Consider the following 21968-nt stretch of genomic DNA (forward strand, 5'->3'; position numbering starts at 1 on the left):
CTTCCCTGAAACTTATTGTCAGAATTTTTACCATTTTGCTAACAGTCTCTCTCTTTAGTTGACATTTTCCTGATTACTAATAAACATGAGAATTTTTTAATATGTTTAATGGTAATATGTCTAATGGTAGTATGAATAGGATATCCCTAGTCTCTGGATAGCCTATTTATATTCTGTGTCCATTTTTTCCTATTTTATTTTTCTTACTGGTCTTATAGGTGTTCTTTATATAAAATGATGCTAATCCTTTGTTTGCTTATGTGTCTTGCAAATATCTTTTTTGAGTCTGTTTCTTTAACCTTCACATATGTCCCTTTGTTTCTAAAATATAACTTTAAATATATTGCCCAAAACTCTCTTTAGTTATGGACATTTTGTCTTGTAAGACTCACCTAATAATTCATTCCTTCTGTGAAGCATTCTCTGATTTCCCACATGAGCTTGTCTGCTCTTTCCCTTCTTCCTTCTTATATATTTTGTACTCTATAATATAGAGTATCTTACAGTATGTTTAACATAGAGTCATCATAGCACCTCTGATAATTATACTGGTGTATTTACATTTCAATCTCTAGATTATATACTCCTGATGGCTCTCTTGGCCTTTGTATTTCTAGAAGCTGACCCAAGGTCCAGGATATGGTAGGCATTCAGTAATTGTTGCTCAGTGTGAATTCCGTTGGGAAAATGAGTGTACCATTTCCACTTATTTCTGAAGGATTTTTGCCTCTCTGAAGTCATAGACCCTATCTCTTCCCACTCATATCACCCAACAGTGGCAAGCCTCTTATCAGATGATGAATAAGCATATAACCTTATTAAAAGCTAATCAGTACACTTGAACCACTGTTTTTCTTGACTCATCCCAAGAAAAATAAGCGTTATAAAAAATAATTTTTCACTTATACATCTGCTGTTAAAATACAATTATCATAGTCACTAGGAGTTTACTATACATTTCAGAAAGAACTAAAAAGTTGATTATGAACTTTGGCGGCTCTAGTTTTCAATTGAAGGTGATGGAGAGAAGTTTGACGATCACTCCAAAGCCATTTAGTCAGTTTTTTTTCAAAAAGTATTTGAGATCCAAATATATGCCTAGAGAGCTACCCATTGACAAAATGTAGAGTGATTTCATTTGTTAAAGTGAACGTCTTTAAACTCTTAACAATCCAGGGCCTTCCTTGCAATATACTAGAGGTGACCTAACGCAGTGGCAGCCTCCTGGAGGATGTGCTGGAGGAGCTGATCTTGGGAAATCACACATACACTCTTTGACCAGATGCAGGTGGTCAAACAGCAATGGCCGGATTTACCCACTTTGAACTCCTTAAAGCTTATGTTACGCACTTTGGTTGCCGAGGCCTCTTTCCATAGCATCATCTTAATACCTAAAGGGCAGTGACGGCCTGGAAAATTGCAGATTCTTTTCTTTTAGAACTTCCTCCCAGGCTTTCCATTCTTTTCTTTGCTGTATATTTGTATGGTGTTATTTTTCTGTTAAGCATCAGTGCTATTTGAAGTATGACTGGCACATCTTTTATGAGGCTCTGTAGCAACACGGATGATACCTTTTGGAGCTGACAGTCTTCTTACTGAAAGTGCCATTTTTCTTTTTTGTCTGTAGATACAGATCACTGAGAGAATGGACTTCTCTTTTTATTTCAGTGAAGCTACTGCTACCTAATTTTCATTGATGATAGCGCATGCCAAAATTGGCTTTAACGCTTGGCTGGCTCATCCTGGCCGTGGTGATTGGAGTTGAGTGTGTTAATTGGTTACCCACACTCACACAGGATTTGATTAGATACCTAATCCTCTTTGGCAACTCTTGGAGCCTATCACGAAATGTTTTTGAAGAGAAGGGTACTCTTTTCACGTAACTTCATTAAGAGCATTTGCTCAGACCTATGGAATACATGTGGCAATCTCAAGGAAAGTTCGAAGAACGCCATTCTGAAGGGGCAGGTCCCTTTTCCATTCTTACCCTAAGATCGTTATAAATTCCATGTGACAGTCTTTTCAACCGTGAAACATTACCTATTGTTCGTTTTCTAAGTATAAGAAGCACAAGTGGGAATCCTACAGTTCACGTTTGTGAGCTGCTGGGTCTTAAGTTTTTATTTTTAAATGGACCTCGGGAGCAAAAAACGTTGAGTTAATCATACCCTCAGTTCCTAGCACAGTATTATTATCCATTCCTGCAAGACTTGTTTTATTTCCTTCTTTTACCCTATATTCCCTTTCCCCCCACCACTCACTCTCATGTGTTTGATGGACGTCCTTAAATGTGCATATGCACCTTATACAATATGAAGTGTTGCTATGAAAGTTTCCAAATTTTCAAGGATAATAAACTTTCCAATATCAATAGCCTGGTTCACTGTAACTTGAACTTGAGCAAACTAAAGCTTTAGCAAATGTTGTAAATGATGGAGCCATAGGATCCATGGGAAATGTTCAAATTCAGTCAACTGGAAAGTGATTTCATGTTTGTGAGCCATTTAAACTGCAGTAGGTGGCCTTTAATTGAACAGTGACTATGATCCAGGCACAGAACTAAGGTTTTTCCTTAGCTTTACAACAACTATTTAAGGTGGCATTATTATCCCCACTACAAATGAAATTAAGAGAGAAAGTGAAGAAACAAAAGATACACAGCTACATTTTGATTCTGCAGTTAAATTACATCTGTAGTCTTCTCTCCAAAAATGGCAAGGTTCATGTCTGGAAATTCTCAGGAGTAAAATATATCCTAAAGAGATCTGAGGAGATTTCATTGAGGAAGAGGCATATGGCCTAAGCATTGAAGAACAGATCAAATTTGTACAGGCTTGTAGGAGAAGGACTCAGCATAAGCAAGGATACAGAGGTGATTTTGAGAGGCAGGAAGCAGACTCCTTTGGCTGGATTGCAGGGGTGGTCATTAGACAGAGAGAAAGGCGGGCAAAATCCAAATCATTAGACATTAGCTATGAAGCTAAGAAGTTTGGTTCTATCTAAAAGGATATAGAAGTTTATTTTCGGGGAGGTTAGGATCAGGGGCGGGAGTGGGGGAAATTTCTTCCTCGGGTTCACGTATCCAAGTTAAGGTATGGCAATGCAAGACAAAGCGGCCACATCACCAGTGAACTTTGCACAGCCCCGTCTGTGTTCTATTGGACACAACCCAGTTGAGAAAGATGAGACTAAGAACGGAAATCATTGAAAAAGATAATATTTATGGAGTTTTTTTGGGTGTCAAGCTGGGTGCTTTCCATAAATTATATCGCTTAATCCTTGTAACAGTACAAAATGTTAGCACTATTATTTTCCCACTTTACAAACTTTGAAATGAGACTTAATAAAAGTTGGATTATTAACCCAGAATCACACAACTAGGAAAATGGACAAGTACCACGAGAATCAATGTGTCTCAACCGCTAAACTCTACTGTCTCCTATGAAACGGTTAAATGTGTTTAACGGAGCCAACTAGTTTAAACTCAAGGCAGTATTGTGGATATTTTTATCTGATTTCAACTGAGAAAATAGAACACAGACAAGTGCTCTCTAAGGAAACCAGGCCATAGGTTTATAGAATGAAATCATCACTTTGAAGGATGTACTTCATCCTCTCCAAGTACTTAGGCAGATAGGACCGTACATTTTAATAGAGTCATGTGGCTGCAAAGGGCCTCCAGGGGGCCATTTAGCCATCTCCTTTTTGCACCTGAAGGTTTTTTAAAGATTTGAAATGCATAGGTAATGAGTTTTATGTCAGGGGGAAGGAGGTCAAACCTTTAGTATTATGTGGGTTCAGCTGTTATGAGGGAGATGGTCCCAGGTGGATTTTTGAAGCAAAGGGAAAATAAATCTCGTCAAACAAGGGAGCTGCCTTTTCCTTCATTTATTTAACATCATTTCTCTGCCTCTAAACCAGTCTTTCATCTTCTGTAGTAATGGAGAATAGACTCATTGGCTCTTCCTCAGTTCATGAACCAGCTAGGCACAGAGAGAATTTGGGAATCTGTAATCCAGGTAGAAGAGAGTTTGGGAGCACATTTACATGTACGCAGATGGCACATAGAAGCCTGTGCATTCTAGAGGAGAAATCGTGGCCTTGTAGCTGGAATTCCTAAGCTCCCAACACAAATTTATTTGGGTTGGCCAAAGAGTTCGTTTGGTTAATGAATGCTTTCAATAAAGTTCTTGGTGAAAATGAAAAATGTCTTTTATTTTTACTTAAAACCAAATGACCCTTTTGGCCAACCCATACAAATGCTTCCATGAATGCTTGATAAAGAATGCTTATACTAGTCCCACTTTCTTGAACTGTAAAATTTATATATCTCCACTTTACACAATATGTGTAGTCCTGTGTATAAATCACATTTTAGTAAATAAAAATATATTTCCAATTCACTAAAAGAGGTTCACCTGTAGAAACCCTAAGGCCATTCTCTTCATTCCCTACATGATTTAATTACATGTATCAAGATTTTTCAGTGAGGGGCCTGGATTTTCCTCTTACCTATTTCATAGAAATATTGTAGGAATTCAACGTTTAGAGACTCCTAATTTTCTGAGATTGATATAAGAAGGCAGGATAATTATTAATAATAAGTATTTGTCAGCATTATAACTCAATGTTTTAGTATTGGGGTTATAAATTGAACATTTTAATAAATTATGTTTGTTGAGGAGAGAAGAGAAATAGTTAATTGGATGGTTAATTGTTATTGAATGCTGGATATGCTACATACACTAGCTAATTTAATCTGCACAACAACCCTACTCATTAAATCAACACATATTGATGAAATGCCTGCTATGTGCCAGGAGCTGGGCTGGGTATTGGAGATAGAATGATGGGTGAGCCAGTTACAGAGTTCCAACTCATGGAGCTTCAGAACCAGAGAAAATTAAACAAGTTCTAACCATACATGGAAAAGTGGGCAGGGGGCCCAAGGGAGCAGGGGCTCTGCCTCTCAACATTTCAGTCTGAGGCTCTGAGGGCAGTTCCGCTCAGAACCCACATGGGTAAGGAGGTGGCAGGCTGTTACAATTAAGAAGTATGATCCAGGTATGGCTGCCTCCAAAGCCAGTGGCTTCTTTCCTATCACACGGTCCTGCCTCCTAAGAGTAACTGATCATTTCCCAGAAGATCTCTTTCCATTTTAAGCATTTAAACAAGGATACCTTAAGTTCAATAGTATTAGCCCTAGCTCTTATGTTTGCCTCCCACCATGGAGAAAGAACTCTTGGTCTTTTCCATTTCCACTCTCACTAATGAAGATGCTATTGCTACAGCAGCCTAGACCGCTGCCTTCAAGGATGTGAGAGTGGAGATGATAGTAATTAAAGGGAGTAATGGCGTTCAAACAGCAGGTGTTCTAACATACTGCTTTCCAGATTCAGCAAGCATGTTACCATCAACGTTTTTGTCAACCTTCAAGGCACTGGCATAATGAGTTGATTTTTTAATTTTAATTATTATTATTTTCATGAAAATGAAACATAACAATTGATTTTTTTTTTCTGAGATAGAGCACTGAGGCCCCATTCCTGAGGCCCTTGAGATTACTTTCGCTTCAGAGTATTTCAATTACCCTGGCAGTACACTAAGAGCAGCTACATTAATATCCTATTAATTCCATAGCAGTCATTGTTCCCTACTTGGTATCCAACAGAGTTGCACAAGCGTACTGCCTCATAGGGCTGCTTTCTCCCCACCAGATGATTTGTAACGTGCAGAAAATGACTTGTACATGCCACCTCTCCTACTGTGCTGTTAGCACCAGGCACATAGTGTGGCTGAGACGTAGAAACACAGGGCTTCACTGTCATTCCAAAGGTGTTGTATCCTGAATAATCATTCTATGTCATTAACAAGTGGAATTCCCGGGTACGTGTTTGAGTAGGTGAATAATATCAAGAGTGGATGTCATAGCCCCCTTTTATTATTCGTGGAGAAAATACTACCTGTAATTTGGCTTCTCTCATTTGTCTTAATTACCATTTACAGTTTAGAGCTTAGAGGGCCATTACCCAACTCTCACATGTTTATAAAGAATCATAAGAAGAGGAAGCAAAGATGGTCCAGGCCAAGTAAGTCATCATATTTATTTTAGCTATTCATTCATTTACTCCAAAAATATTTACTGAGCACTTACTCTGTGCCAGGTTCAGGGTTAGGCTCTGCTCACAAGAAAAGAACAAGGAAGACACTTTGTAAAGAGGGGAAGAACACTCAAACTTCAGCAGGCACCTTGGGCTACGTGGCTAACGCTTAACTCTGCCAACAGGATGCCTTCTTAGTTCAGCTTTCTATTTTATTACCGTTACTCTTTGGGCAAATAATTAACAAAAATGCAGCTAGGTTTTCGTAAGTGAAGATGATTCCTGAAGACAGATGTGGAGGTTATTGGAGTAGGGAACAGGAACAAACCTGGAAAATTAATTTCCTGAGGGTGTCTTTGTAATTTAAGAAAATTGAAAACTTTTGATTTATGACTTTTTTGAAATAAAGGTTAAGATGTTTTAGATATGTGTCTGCCTTTTATGTGTCCAAAATGATTTCTAAAACCCATCAATAGAAGGATTTTAATGCAAAACTGCATATAATTAGATCATTAAAATTATTGAATGTGGAGGAAATATGCAGGAAAATAAGGGAGATGGGCAGGAGAGTCTAAGATACCAACCTAGCATCACCCCTGCTGTTTCCCAGGTCATTCCACTTGGACATATGATGTTTCTCCTTTTTTTTATTCTAGTCATCCTTTGTGGGGTTTTTGTTTGTTTGTTTTCTTCTTGTTTTTCGTCTCCTCTGTCTCCATTCAGGAAAACTCACATTTTCCTTTTTAACTAAAGTTTCTACTTCCTTTCAGAGTTTATTCATATAAATATATATATATATATATATGTATATATATATATATATATATATATATGAAACCTTACATAAGCCACCGTTCTTGAACTAAGTCAAGCCTCTGCCTCGATCTCTTTCCAGTGATGAGCAAAACCAATTCCTTGTCTGTAAGGTAGGGAATTCATCAGATTCAGGTCCCCATGTTTTGTTCTGGCAGAAGAGAAACTGATTATATACCAAAGAAACACTTCTCATGGATGGCTTCACTGCATCGCAGGATGTCTCTGGTCATAATCGGGGCTTCTCAAGTAAAGATTCAATAATATGTGTTCATCAGCACCACAGCTGAAACTCAAATCTAGATATTCAGATCCCTGGTCTATATACATGTGTGTATACATGTATATGCATGTGTGCATGTTTATATACAAATTTAAGTTATTTTATATATGTATGAATATACATATACATATGTATGTCTGTACTTACGTATAGATTAAAATTATATATAGGTAAAATCAAAGTTCTTGTTACAATTATCATACATTCACTCATTTATTTAATGATATTATTGAGCACCTACTATATGCCAGGCCCTGGGAGTACAGTGAATGAAAAAAAGCCTACACTCTATTGGAGTTTACATTGCGACAGAGGAAAATAGACAGCAATGGAGTAAAAAGTAAAAGATTTAGTCTATCAGTTAGTGATAAGTGCTATGAAGAAAAATAATGCAGAGATGGGAGCAAGAGAGTCAAAGATTGGGGGAGGGGAAGTTTGTCCTTATAAATGGCATCCTCTGGGAAGGCTTCACTGACAAGGTGACATTTGAGCAGACACCTGAAAAACGTGAATGAGAAGGCAAGGGGCTCCCTGGGGGAAAGTTCATTACAGGCAAAGGGAACAGCAAGTGCAAAGGCCCTGTGGCAGGACTGTGTGTGGCTTCTCCCAGACACAGGAACGAGCAGTTTCTCTGAATTTATACACCTTGGCAGAAGGGCGGCATTGGGGTAGAGAGGCACCATTTACACAGAAAACAGTGTGACTGGTGCCCCTAGAGCTGTGCAGTGAGTCAGGCCTTGTAAGGACACCAGTATGGCTAGAGTGGAAGGAAGGAGGGGAAAGTAATGGATGAGGTCTGAGAGGTAGAAAGGAGCCAGATCTCAGAGGGCTTTACAAGCCTGTGGAAGGACTTAGTTTTACTTCAGTGGAGGACTGGTAATGTTCAATGTCCAGGAGGGTCTTGGCTTTGACTTGTGGCATTTCCAATTGCAGTGATGGAAATACTCTCGCTGGGGCTGTGTTCATGTGTGACTGAATTGCTGAACGTAGAGCTGGGAAGAGAAGTGTAGAGGTGCACTCTTCTGTAGTATTTCTAACATGCAGATGAAACATTTAAATCATTGCAAGGGCATATATAATTGTAAAACGTAGTAAAATAATTAGAGAGCAATACGTTTTGAGTATTTGGTACCATTGTTTTACAAATAATTTATTTAATCATTGGTTTATAAAATTTAATTTTTAACAATGGCTCTGTCTAACCAGCTTGCAAAATTCCTAAAAATTTAATAGCCATCTCGTTAGAACTGGTACAAGTTAGCTCCCACACCACGGGCTTTCCTCTGAGTGTGGGTTCACGGCAGTGAGAATAAGTCATCAGAATAGGATGGCTCTCTAAATGCTGTACCGAGAACAGCTGGTAACTGGTCAAAGGCAGAAGCAGCGAGATGTCAGAAGGTTTTGCAAGAATGTTAGGGTTCAGCACTTGTCCCATGGAAAACCCCTGCACCTGGCCACAGTTTCCCTTGCACGTGACTTAACGACCATTGGTGGTTAAGCCTGGTCTTAGTCCCTTCCCATAACTCTTCTAAGATGCAAGGTTTCTTTGTAGTCAGTGTTTCTGAAATCAGGATGAACCTGGAAGGCAACTCAAAACCGATTGTGTACATTTAATATATACTGTTTCTTTTTTCCTAAAAAACTGGTATTAAATCAGTGTGGGTCTAGCAACTGAGAGCATCTTCCAACTGAGAAAACATTCCATTTTGCCTCGTGCACCACGGAATTGATCACACTGAAGTATTGTCTGTGCCGCACGATTGAATTCAACTGATAAAGGTTTTGAAATATAAATGTATACTCTCTAAATAAAGGCTAAGGAAAGTGAGAATGTGGGGGGAAAGTGTAAGAGGAATCAATGAATCAAGACTTCAGGGAGGCCAGTGCGTTCTCCTCTGATTAAATAAAACAGACAGCCACGTAGGAGCATGATTTCAGGAGTACCGCATCCATTCCGCACCAGCCCGCGCTGTCGACATGCAGGTGATCTCTGTTAAAATGTCTAAAATCACCCAGGAGGCACGGCATATTAAAAAGGGGCCATTAAAAGGATTAAGAGAGTGCAGTCCCGGAGGAAATGAGACAGGTAGATGTAATGAAGGGTCAGTGTTGTTTAAAGATCTAACGCAGAGTTTTTCAGCGCCAAGTAATGCCTGAACCCCTTTGAAAGGTCCACCGCGTGCTTTAGAACGCCCTTCCGCCAACCCCACCTCTTTCCCCCTTTGTAACTGCCGTTCATCTTCATTCCAACCCTGTGGCTGTTTGACATTTGTCTGGCACAAAAGCAAAAATTCAGTCCGCCTCTATCCTTTTCTCTCCAGCCAGAAATAATTAAATGTGTATGTTATTTTATCGCACTTTGCAGTGTTTAGCATGTCACATCCAAATCTCAGTTTAGTAAATAACTTGAGAAACGACAGTCATTCAATAAAAATATTTTTCAATCCGTAATTATCCCTGAGAAAGAGAAGTTTCATTTTTGTGACTGAAAATACAAATAATGTAACGGGCCAAAATGGACACTGGATGATTATTATCCTTGAAATTAGGGTACACAGCAATGCTTACCGATACATTATCCGTAGAGTGTTATCCACTTAGATGAGAGCTAGAAACCAGCATGATTGTGAACCCAAACAAAACGTGGGAACAGACATGTTCTAAATATACAGTTATTTGTTAGTCATCCAGATGATTTTTTTTAGATTCCATATCAAGTGTTGTTCCCTTAAAATGCTTAAAATAGACCTGTGGACCACACCTCTGTGAACTCTTGCTGGAACAGCAATGGTCAAGTTCCATATTCTTCACACTATGAACAATTCTGGGGGTCCTCAGGCCCCTGTGCCTCTCCATCCCACCACCTATCTTCCGCTTCAAAAAAACTGCTCTGATATGACCCATATCTCTATCTATCGGGGCTCAACTGAAAATTTTATTTGGAAAAAAAAGTGCTGCTGTTACATCTAAACAATTTGAAAACCACTAATCTAGCATGTGGGGTACCCCAAAAGAACAGTCTAACTGAAATACTGCTTAAAGGGGTAAGAAATCAGAAGAAAGGTACCGCCCACCCATTCCAACCTTACCTACATCACAATTTTAAAGGTCCTTCTTGGGGGATTATTCTATGAGTACCAATAAAAAAACATTTTTCTGTTTCAAGGAAGTATAGAAGCAAAAGCAACAATTTAAAACAGTACGTATTTGGAACACAACTGATGTTTTTTGAGACCCCTGTGTGCCATGATTTGTGTTGGGCCGGCATTTTGCAAGCTTTTTCTCATTTAATCCTCCATGAAGTCTCAGCTCCATTTTACAGATGTAAAAAACAAGAGATTCAAACTCAGATTGCTCGGCCTGGATTCAAAGCCATGTCCAAACTGACTGTACTGTGTTTCAAACTCTTGGGACCTCTGACATTTCCTCAGTATTTTAAAGTAGAGTGTATTATAAATAACTCTCTCCCAGACATGTGTTAGGTTTGGCTTTGCCCAGAGTTATAACTGGGTTAGATGACCAGCCCGACAACTCTGTGTGATCCAGGAGTCTTTACAGGGTGGTTTTGGCCTGCGAGGGAGATGAGAAATAGATGAAACCATCCTGCAGGATTAAGCCTGAAATGTTATTTGGTGGAAAAGTGTTCCCAGGCTAAACTCGAGTTCACTCATTCACTACTCCACACACGTCGTAAATCAGCCAGAAGAGAGCTATTTCCATATTTTAAATTGCTGCAAAAATCTCTCCCACTTTCTCATTTTGCAGATAAAGGTTCAACATCATAGGAAGCAATGTGCACTGAATTTTAATGCTCACTTCAGAAATCACTCTTACTCACTTTGTGGGTTTTTGACGCTCTTCCAACATACAACCATAACCTAATTTGTTTCCAGAATGTGTGTACTTCTGTAGTTGTTTATTATTAAAATGCTTTCAAGATTCTGCCTTTGCTATTTAGAAAACTAAAGAAAAAAAATCCCTGTTGCCTTTGCGTTGATTCTTGCTAATATCTCACTGAAATATTTCAAAAAGGGTTTAAAAATCATTTCATAATATTTTAGCGATTCTGATATATGAGTTATATCATGAATCCCCTCAATATATTGAAAACTGGAAAAAATCATGAGACATAGAAAAACACAATTAGTAAATATTTAAATACCAATATTTGAAAACATCACAGAAATATGTTTTGAAAATATCTAAAATATTTTTTAAACATGTGCACTGGAAAATCCTTAAATGAAGCCTAAACTATAAAATATACAGCAGGGTTACATATTATTTTCCATTTGTAATTGGAGTAAAAAATTTACAGGGCTTCCCTGGTGGCACAGTGGTTGAGAATCTGCCTGCTAATGCAGGGGACACGGGTTCAGAGCCCTGGTCTGGGAGGATCCCACATGTGGCGGAGCAACTGGGCCCGTGAGCCACAACTACTGAGCCTGTGCGTCTGGAGCCTGTGCTCCGCAACAAGAGAGGATGCGATAGTGAGAGGCCCGCGTACAGCGATGAAGGGTGGCCCCCGCTCGCCGCAACTAGAGAAAGCCCCTCGCACAGAAACGAAGACCCAACACAGCCAAAAATAGATAAATGAAAGAAAGAAGCTTTCATTTAAAAAAAAAATTTACAAACTGAACACTTTGTTAAATATAAACATTTCCTCCCAAATTTAACTATTCATCATGTTAATATATATTTTAAGCCCCTATTTTATAACAAGCATATCAAACATAGTTGTACTTGGCATCTGTAAACTTAATTCATATACCTTGTACTTTAATAGTTGTGTCTTGTTGCATAAAGTATGTTATATCTGGTTCCATTCCCTGTCTTGGTTACTAATATGTAGTGACATAACTATCAATATGAGATAACATCTTATATATCATTTTTTAGAAACTGAGAGATAAAAGCACCAAAAATATCCTGCAAATCTTTGAGCTCTTAAATGATTTCTTGTGTGTGTGTTTGTGTTGGAAAGAAAGAGGGGGAGGGGGAAAGGAGGAAGTATTTGCTATAACTCATGTTGTGATTTATTGGATGCTAATCTTAAGACCACAAGATTACATTTCAAAGGTCAGGTTTACAGTCATGAAAAACAAAGATTCCGTGTGTTTGACACTAATGAGCCATGTTTATTCAGTGGGTGAAGTCAGACAAATATTAGATTAAATCTAGATCACTGAATGTTCTTATTAGGCATAGAAGCTTCTCTGGGTACAGATGTGCTAATATTAAACAGAATGCTGTACAAAATATTTTCCCTGGATTACTAAGGTAAATAAGTTACGCTAATCAAATGGAGAGGGGGAATCATTTAGAAAATTAAAATTGATTTTAATTCTGTAAAAGCACAATTAGGAGAGTCTAATGCCTTTCAAAATGTGACTTTATAGCCCCATTACACACCCTTTGAAAAATAAGTAAAGCCATCCTTAGAATGGCAGTTGCCAAGTCCATGGTTTCATTTAGGTTTTTTTTTTTTTTTTTTTTTTGCGGTATGCGGGCCTCTCACTGTTGTGGCCTCTCCCGTTGTGGAGCACAAGCTCCGGACGCGCAGGCTCAGCGGCCATGGCTCACGGGCCCGCCGCTCTGCGGCATGTGGGATCTTCCCGGACCGGGGCACGAACCCGTGCCCCCCGCATCGGCAGGCGGACTCCCAACCACTGCGCCACCAGGGAAGCCCCATTTAGGTTTTCTTCAAGCACTTTCATTTATAGAGCATTACTCTTCATCTACATCCAGTTCAAGTTGTTCTCAGTTTCCTATTTCCTACTTTCTCCTTTCAGTTTTGTGAATCGTGTGTATCTTGGCTATTTAGCTCATGTGTTTATTTAACAAATGGTTATGACAAGCCCCTCAAGGGCCAGGCACAGTGCTTGGCACCCATAATATCAGTACAAGGATGACCAAGTCATGATTCCTGCTTTCAAGGAGTTCACTGTATAAAAACACAGGAAGAAGTGATGAGTCCATGGGGGTAGATCAGAAAAACCTTCTCAGACTCAGAGAGAAGCACTTCCCAGGCGAAGAAGCGGGAAATCGTACACCCTGGGAGGGAAGGGAGATGTAAACATTGAAACATGACAGAGGTGGAATGAGTAGAGTAGATGGGTAGAGAGAACACGAGTCTGGCGGGGGAAGTACATCATGCATGGCCCTTTCGCTCACACCCAAGAGCTTGAACCTCATTCCACAAGGATCGGGAGTCTCTGAAAAGTTTAAATAGTAACTGGAAAAGTCCATTTTATGGCTGTGTGACGGGTGAAGGAGGCAGAGACCAAAGGCAGGGGCCCAGGTTAGACTTTCCTAACCATCCGCTCCTGGAGCTGAGGCCCTGGACCAGAGAAGCACCAGCGAGGACAGAGTAGAGGGGACCCATAACACAATGTCAGGGTCCACAGGACTTGGTGACCGGCTGAATGGATGGTGTAAGCAGGATGGAAACAACCAGGAGAGCTCCCAAGTTTCTGATTCCAGGTAGTTAACGATGTCATCCATTAAGACAGTCATGGCAGTGGGGGAAATGGTCTTAAGGGAAAGAAATCCAATTTGAGTAAAAAGTTTGAGATGACTGTGGAAAAGCTACCTCTTGATGGAAGGCAAACTTAGAGTAATGGAAGCAGGACTCGTGATAAACCCCCCAAAATCTGAGTGTGGGCTGTTCCTTTATCAATCGGGGAGGTTTCCCTACATAGGCCAACCTTGACGTTGAGAATAGTGAAGCAGGATGCACAGATATGGCTTTTAAGGAGCCGATTTTTAAAATGCATTTATCTTTTCCAACAAATATTTAATTAGCCCTGTTCTGTATAAGAAAGGTTGCGAGTTTTATAACTGGTAAGCGCTGGCTACACAGCATTGCTCCCTGCACATTTCTTCATTAAACTCCTTTGTAATGGGGGGGGAAAAAAACAAAGAAATCTGCTTTCGAAATCTGAGAGCACCTGAGAGACATAATTTGAGGCAGCGATCAGAATCAAGCTAGCTGATACATCAGTGCTGGTCTCTCCTGGGTAGTTTGTTCCCAGGATTTCCAAGGGCTGTGAAGATGATCTTGAAGATAAGGTTATGTGGCCTTCCAGTAGCTTTCAGAGAAGGAATTCTTCAAAATGAATAACTATTTGAAAAAATCTCTTTCCCTAAGAGACATAGCATTTGGTGATAAATTGAATGCTTCTCACTGAATTGAACATATCATGATCTAGATAGAAAATCGGTCTGAAAAAATAAATAAATAAAACATGGCACCTTTCATAGTATCACAAAATGAGCTATTTCTGATACTTAAAGTGTCTGATTTCTACAGAAGGAATTTCTGTTAAGGCATGTTCTTTTTTTTGAGATACAGATGATATATTTTATATGACATGCCACAGAAATATGCTGATTTTACTCAAGTATTGGTATTGTTAGTTTATACAGACTAGAAATCTATGTAACCATCTCTTACAAAGGAAAAACAATATACCCATACAGAAAGAGCACAGATATTGTGTCTTGGTAAAAGTCAGTAACTTGTTGGTCAGAGATTCATGCGTGGCTCTTAGTTCAACTTTCATATCTGAGAGAAAATGGAAAAATATGGCAAATACTATTGGTAGGGATTCTCTAATAAATCATAAATGGTTTAAGTTATGTTTTGGAGGATTTTTTTTTGCTTTGTATTTTGTTTACTTGTTTTTCAATTTATCCCACAAATTGCCTGGTAACATGTTCATGAAATGCCCCCAGACAAATTAGTTTCACTTCTAGTGTTCCTTCTTGCCATTTCAGTTGGAGAAAGATATAAAAATAATAAGCTTTGAAAGAAGAGAAGTTGTGTCCTATTATTATTGTTATGTGTTGCTGCAACGAAGACATGAAATTGGAAATGGCAGAATGTGGAGTGGGGAAAAGTCGGATATTTTGACATTGTGACCTGTTTGTGAAGAGAGGTCAGAACCCTACCTCCATGAAGTGAGGGATTTATATATATACATATATATATATGCACACATATATGTATGTATGTATATATTTTTTAGAACTGTGCGGGTAGTAAAACTGTTTCAGTAATGCACTCACCTTGTGTAATCTCACCTAAGCAAGTTGCAAAAAATTAAATCTCTGGATAATGCAGTTTTTAATTCTGAAACTGAAAGATTCCTTACTAAATTTCTAGAAATTTCTACAAGAATCTCCCAAATCATTCCAACCCCTTCCATGTCTCTTCCAAAACTTCCAAATTCTTGTTTATAAACTGCACTTTCATTAATGAAAAGAAGCCATTTCTTAGACGAAATAGTCTGTTTTTCTTGTTTGCTCTTCAAATTAGGGTTTTAAAAGCTGTCATGGATGAAAATTATTTTCTCCATAATCTCAGAATTATTTCATAGTAGGGAAAAGATATTTATTATCAAAAGGGAAAAGAGAAGCATTTTCGTGGAGTTCCTGCTTCTCTCCTATTTTGGAGATATGAATTTCCATCATCTTCTGGTTGGGAATCAGTGAATAATTTCAAGCCTCAAGGAATTCTGGGAGTTACGATTGCGACCAAAGGGTTCAGATCAGTGCCTCTGTCATCATACCAAACAGCCAAGAATGCACAAGATGTAGTTACTCTGAAAAGCCAGACGACACTCATTTTGCTTTTTTTTCTTTTAACTTCAGTATTTCCTTTCCCCAGGCATATAGTAGACATTCAATAAATATGTGTTAACTTAGTGAATTAATAAGAATTGTTATTTAATTGTGTAGCTAAATAATCAAAGTCCAGTGATGCCATTTCTTGGTTTATGCTGAAATCTGCTATTGGGGAAACATTCTCTAGGCTTCCATTGGGTACTTTCACTATTTTATTCTTAAAATAATTGTATGCTTTTCAAGTTTTTCTCTTCTGCCCTTTGCCTCAGTCTCCTGATAATAATTATCTTTAATATCAAATGTCTCAAGTATCTTAAAAAGCTTTTGATATTCAGAGATGATTTTCATTTTCCAGCATTTCCTGAATATTATTGTAGAATTTTTACTTAGAAACAATTACTGGGGAAAAAATGAGAAAAAAATGTAGGGAGGTGAAACCACGAGAAGGAGTAAAATCGGAAAACATAAAATACTTATTGGCATATTGTTTAAGGTTATATCCATGCGTAGTAAAACTACATCAAGCAGAAAGGAAAAAATACAAAAAGCAGAGAAGCAGCCCCGCTTGTGGGAGGAGTTAGATGGATATAATTGAGGTGGGACCCAGGGGGGTTTCTCAAGCCAGGCAAAGTCTAGTGCATCTTAAGCTTTAAAGTAGGTGTAATTCATTATTTTATATACCTTTATTATATATTATGATATAATATATAATAGTATGTATTACATGCCAAATGTCAATAACATATATAAATATATCTTCATAAAAAGGAATATATATTATTTTATTTATGTAAAATATTTCAAATAAAAAAAAAATGTAGGGAGAGATGATGATAAAGACCACAGTCAGGCCAGGGTCGTACAAATAAAGAAATACCCATATTGATCTATTATGCTGAAGCAGATTTCAAATTTATACTCAACATTGTGAGCCTTTTTTATAAAGCAAATATAATAATGGCTTTTAGTGACTTTCTTTCAGGAAGAAATTAAATTTTCTATTTGTTTTCAAAATGCTTAGGTCCTCTAAAAATTAATTTCTGGTTTATCTATTATTTACATGCTTCCTAAATATTTAATGTCATCTTTTCCTTAATGAATAGAAAGGAAGGGTAAAAATGATGTCAAATATTATAACTTGTTTCCTTTATTTCTTCCCTAATTTTTTTGACCAGTATACATGCTTTTTCTGCATATATGGTTAACATAAGAAGTTGACCAAGCTAATTTCTGTGTTAAGGTACAAGTAAAATTTCACAATATCAAAATCCTCATTTTTCTGAAATAAATTTTGTTGTTCTGAAAACTGCTTTCAGTCAGCCATTAGCTAGGGACTAAGTATCTCTTTACAGTACTTTGTAAAAATGTTTCTGGTTATAAAGATCAAAAGGTCAAAATCTATAAGATTTCATTCATTTTTGACTTTGAGAAATCTTTAAATTGTGTTATCGTTTTAGGGGAAAAAAACATATGTACTAGTCATTTCTAGTTATAGTTAATTGTTTTCTTACTTGAAATCTGGGCATAAGATCTAACAACTGAACTTAATATCCAAAAGCCAGAAAACCTAAGATTTATGGTTATATACAAAACCTATGTTTATCGCTCTTTAGAGTGATTTGAACCTATGATGTGGCAAAGGGGCCTTTAAATAGATGTATAGGGTAAAAATCCTAAAGCCTAAGGTCTTGTGCTTCCAGACCAGTCCCTGGTCATTCCTGGTTAAAAATTGGCAGATAATGTTCTGCTAAATTATTGTTGTTTCAGTATTAAAAGCAAAAAGAGTGCTTGCGCACTGCCATCCAGATGGCCACATGGGAATGAGGTCACCACAGGTGACCAGTTTAGCTTTACGTGTTCAGAAAGCTGATTTTTTAAATTCATCTTTAGGGTGACATGGGAGAATATTTATTCCTTGTTCCTGAATATTTCTATCTGCTATCCAGGTATCTCTTTTCTCACATTAAGGTGTCTAGAAAGCCAGATTAGGAATTAGAAGGTGTTAATGATCAAAGAGTTAAGCAAAGGGTCCTAGGTTGCTTTGTAGACAATTTCATACAGTCCACAATAGTGATTATTTCTGCTGCCCTATAGGAGATGGAATTCTATTTTAGGTGATACTGCGTTTCTTTCCACACATCTTTTCTTTCTCAACTTTTATTAATCACCACTTAATTATACATAATTACATTTTCTAGCATTAAAATATGTCTTCTGTTAGGTTTTAAAATCAATGTGTTTATTTTTGGGGAAACACATTAGACTTGATGAAAAATTCAGGAAGCATCCATTTTATCAGGAACATGATTATTCATCTTCTCTTGGGTGAATCATTCATTGAGTTAAATTAAATCTTTTAAGTGGGAATATTTTCATGATTACTTCACAAAGGGCAACATAAGTAATAATCATTTGCAAGCTGATTTGTTTGTAGTTGTGGACTTCTTATGTGGAGAACAGTAGATCATTGTATCTGCCCAATATCAGTGGCTTGAACTACAAAGGTTCTTTTCTTTCTTAGGTTACATGCCTATTGTGTGTCAGGTAGGGAGCCTGCACCGTGTGCCCTCGCTCTCAACCCAAGGGGATGGAGCAGTTGCTATCTGGAATTTTACCAGTCACTCTGACAGAGGGAAGATGGGAGTTCTGGCCATGGCTGGTCTTGAATGGGTAATTAATAATTGTTCTGTCCTGGAAGTGACAGAATATTACAACTGACCAGCCAGGACAAACCACTTGGCTCCACCTAACCAAAAGGGGGCCAGGCACTGCAGTCCTGCCACGTGACCAGAAATGAAGAGAACTGGAAAGATCTGGCGAACACCACTGTTGACTTTCCTAATCATTTGTATGAAGAAGTTGCCATCATCCCTCATGTTGGCATATCTCTATCTGGAAGGAGTAGAAACCTCAGGTTATGTCAAACAATGTCAAAGACTACTACGATCATGTTTTAGATTACCATTTTCTTTTCATAATGACTCTCTTCTATACCCATGTTTCTCAAAAATATAAGCCAGTGTCTTCATTAGTATCTATGAGCATTTTTCTGAAGTTCTTAACTTCTTTGGACCTCAATTTGCTTCAGCAGGAAATTAAAGATTCAGACTAAAGCCTCCCTTCTAAATTTTGAAGTTTCATGATTGCACTGTGGAGTTATTAAATTGTGACATTTATAGTATTCAATTATATAATCATTTGTAATGAGCTTTTAGCACATTTTAAAAATATGCTAGTTACTCAGCATTTAGAGCCCATAATATCGAATTGAAATGGTGAGGAATCTCACTTATCTTTAACCTCAGAATGAATGGAAGCAATAATGAATGAGCTATAAGTTGTGCTGGACAACAGCTGCTTACTCTCAGATCTGTATTTCTTCTACTCCCCTCTATATAGCAGGGAACTACATTTCCCAGGATCCCTTGTCCTTTAGCTTCTGAGTCAGTTCAACCAATCAAAGGTACTCTTGCTTCCAGAGAAGGAAAGAAGCCAGAGTACTTCTTCCTTCTCACTCCGCCTCCTTGTGGTGTCTCTAGTACCAGCAGCAACTGCACTTCCCCCATGGCTGCTTAGATATCACCTCACACCTTTCACAATGGCTATCATCAAAAAGTCTACAAATAACAAATGTTGGTAAGGAGGTGAAGGAAAGGGAACTCTCCTACACTGTTGGTAGGAATGTAAATCAGTGCAGCCACTATGGACAACAGTACAGAGGTTCCTTGAAACACTAAAAATAGGATTACCATATGATCCAGCAATTCCACTCCCCGGTATATATACAGAAAAAACGAAAACACTAAATGAAAAAGGTAAATGCACCCCAATGTTCATAACAACATTTTTCTCTTTTAAATGACGGAGGTCAGTAGGATAAGTGGAAAGTATAGTGGACCAGAGAGGGAATAATTTAAGTATTAGTCCCTCTTCTTTCTCTCTCTAGTTATACGCTTCCAAGTAAAGTACTTCACTTCCTGTATTTCTTTTTCCTCATTTACATAATGAGTTTTGTACCACTACTGTGCAACAACCTGAATGAGTCTCAGAAACAACATGCTCAGTGAAGGAAGCCAGTCACAAAAAAGTAGGTACAGTAAAGTTTCATGTAGATGGGGCTAATCTATGAAAATATACAATAGAATAATGCTTGTCTTGGTAGGGGGAGAGGGAGAGAATTGAAACGAGGCAATTTTCCAGGGTGATGACAGTGCTCTCCCTGTTGACTGGGGTGTTGTTTACATGGGTGTATATATTTGTTAAAACTCACCAAACAGTACACTTTGAGATGTTCACATTTTACTGTATGTAATTATACCTCAATATAGAAGAAGAAAAGGGTGTGCTGAGAAAGACAATTAATTAACTTGTTAATTAAACAGAGGGGCTTGGATTATGTCTCTAAGATCTCTTTTAGCTTTAAAATTGGATTCTTTTCTAGTGAAGAATTTGCATGAAATAAAGGGGAAAAGGGAGGGAGAGACAGAGAACGTTACTAGGCTTTAAAAGTTCCAAAGTCATTCTACAAACACATATTTTAAAACTTTTGTTAGAGAGTTCATGCTTGCTTACTAAGAGAATAGACAGTGGAAACCAACTGCATATATTTTAAGCCCAGATCCATGAGTGATTAGCTCTGGGAACTTGAACAAATAACTTAAGCCCCTATTCCTGAGTTTCAACATGTGTATTACAGAGTCAATGCTTGTATCTAACCTAGTGGATCACTGTGAGGCTTAGATGAGAGAATGCATATATAGTTTTTAGCATGGTGCTGGGCATATAGTAAATGCTTAATAAGTGATGATGATGATGATGATGATGATGAATCTTCCCAGAAATTTCTTCATATGCATTGGCAGATAGATCTATTGAATCTATCATTTTTTAATACAAATGTGATCATATTATACATACCATTTTGCAGATTTTTAAAATTTAGTATACCTATACCTTTTTCCATGTTAACATATACAGTTCTGTTTGGTGACGGAATCATATTCATTACATGGATGGACCATGATATATTTAACTGTTCTCCTATTGATTAGCATTTAGGTTATGTTGGGTTTTTTGTTATTATAAATAATACAGAAATGAACATTCTTACATGCAATATTGAAGGATATAATTTTTTAAGCAGAAAGAACATCTAACCATTTTACTGTCAGAGTTAACTTTTTAATTTTAAGACTAACTCTGTCCACTAAGCCTCCTAGCTTTTTTAAATTTTATCTTAGATTCCTAAGTCAGGCAGGCAGTTGATGAAATACAAAGGAACGGTTGTTATCTTTTATACTCTCAGTTTTCTACAGTGAAGTAATGGGAAATAAATCATAATTCTGAAAGAAATATATAAAAGCAAGTAAATATTATACCACTATCTTAGGATAGGAAATATATTTGGTGTGCTCAGCAAATGTAAAAACCCAGCCTCAGTAGGCATTCTGAATGGACAGGAGATCCTCAGGACTGTCAGAAGGAAAGGTGAATGGGACTGAGGTTTCTAAAATTTAATTTTGAAATTAGAGTAGGAAACCTCTTTGAAAAATTCTATTTAGTTGCTGGAAATATGAAGGCAAGTAACATCAAGCCACCTCATCTTAAAGCATCTCAAGAATACAAGGCCCTCTGGTATTTTTTTTTCTTCAGAGAAAAAGACCATGAAGTCATTCTGCCTTATTAAGAAACCTAGTGGGACTAGAGAAAACTTTTAATAAGCCTATAGCTACTCTAACAGTTGAGTAGTAAATACTAAGCATTACTTCACAGGAATGAGTAAGTATAACACCTTCACAGTCTGTTTCTATAACATATGGACAGTTAAGTGCTTGAGAAGTAATTTGTTTGTTTTTGCAGCTCGTAGTTGAACGTAATGAAGCACTACTGAGTTGAAGAACTAGACAAGAAACTCCTTAGTTATGGGGAATTATATTCTGAATTAATGAATTACAAATTGTAAGCTGATCCAACTCCTATAAATATTATGGAAAAAAGTAGCAGCCTACCTACACAAGTTTTCAAGGCAAAATTATTCTGTGATGAGAAAAAGATTTAGAGCATAATTAAGGTTCCTAAAATATCAGTACTTAAGAAGAAACTTACCATATGTTTAAAATTATCCAAGACTGCATTTATGATCT

At 37.6% G+C, this 21968-nt stretch overlaps 1 protein-coding gene across 1 annotated transcript in view; it reads left to right on the top strand.

Moving 5' to 3' along the window:
• Positions 1-21968, top strand: part of GPC6 (glypican 6) — a 1083120-nt gene that overhangs the window by 807550 nt on the left and 253602 nt on the right. The window lies entirely within an intron of this gene.

This window comes from Physeter macrocephalus, chromosome 13 (assembly GCF_002837175.3).
Source record: "Physeter macrocephalus isolate SW-GA chromosome 13, ASM283717v5, whole genome shotgun sequence".
NCBI lineage: Eukaryota > Metazoa > Chordata > Mammalia > Artiodactyla > Physeteridae > Physeter > Physeter macrocephalus.